The 974-nt window shown below is 42.3% G+C and overlaps 1 protein-coding gene across 12 annotated transcripts in view; it reads left to right on the forward strand.

The window, feature by feature from the left end:
- The window catches only part of Spats2l (spermatogenesis associated serine rich 2 like), a 179756-nt gene that overhangs the window by 80998 nt on the left and 97784 nt on the right, over positions 1-974 (forward strand). The window lies entirely within an intron of this gene.

Consider the following 974-nt stretch of genomic DNA (forward strand, 5'->3'; position numbering starts at 1 on the left):
GAATGGGAATGGGTGGGTAGGGAAGTGGGGGGCGGGTATGGGGGACTTTTGGGATAGCATTGGAAATGTAATTGAGGAAAATATGTAATAAAAAAAAGAAGAAGAAGATGTGGTGAGAGCACACACGTATCCCAGTTGTTTGCAGTGTATTGCTAAGTGTGCCAATGGAGAGCAGGCCAGGGTGGTGCCAACTGTAGCTGTCAGGAAAGCTCCTTCTCAGAAAAAAAAGAAACTTGAGCTAAGATGAAGTTGACAGAAAAGAAATGCCCACGCTAAGATAAAAGCATTCTGCATAGAAGGAAAAGAAAGAATACTGTATCTTAGGTAGACAGTTGCAGCCACTTTTTGATGGCTCATTCTGTAGTACTGCCCACCTGTGCTCAAAAGACCTAACACATACGTGAGAGTAACTAAGGCAGCTGATGGTACCATGAGGAATGCCATAAGCATGCTTATTTGAAATTGGTATAATTTCAGTTTTTGACTACTTCCCGTTCTTCTCTTTTTCATAATAAGAAGAAACATAGTTAGGGTTCATTCCAATCTCTCTGTGCCATTTTCTGTGTTAATACAGTATGGATAAAAAGATAGACATGTATTGCCTTCCAGAGTTACTATAGCATGCTTTTAGAACACACCTGAGTGAAATGTTGAACTGGAAAGTATTTCTCCATTCTAAGATCATACTTACAATCAGGGCTGAATGGAATGGTTTACCATGTCAGTAGGGGGAATGTCTTGGATACTCTTTGTTGCTGTGCTAAGACACCATGACCAAGACAACTAATAGAAGAAAGAGTTTATTGTGGGTGAGTTGATGATCATCATGGTGAGGAGCATGGTAGCAGGCAGGCAGGCATGTCGCCAAAGCAGAACCTGGGAGCTTATATATGATCTCAAGCTGGAGGAGTGAGGGAGGACAGAGAGACAGAGAGACAGAGAGACAGAGAGACATAGGGAGAGAGAGGGAGAGA

Source organism: Mus caroli, chromosome 1 (genome assembly GCF_900094665.2).
Source record: "Mus caroli chromosome 1, CAROLI_EIJ_v1.1, whole genome shotgun sequence".
In the NCBI taxonomy this organism is placed as follows: domain Eukaryota; kingdom Metazoa; phylum Chordata; class Mammalia; order Rodentia; family Muridae; genus Mus; species Mus caroli.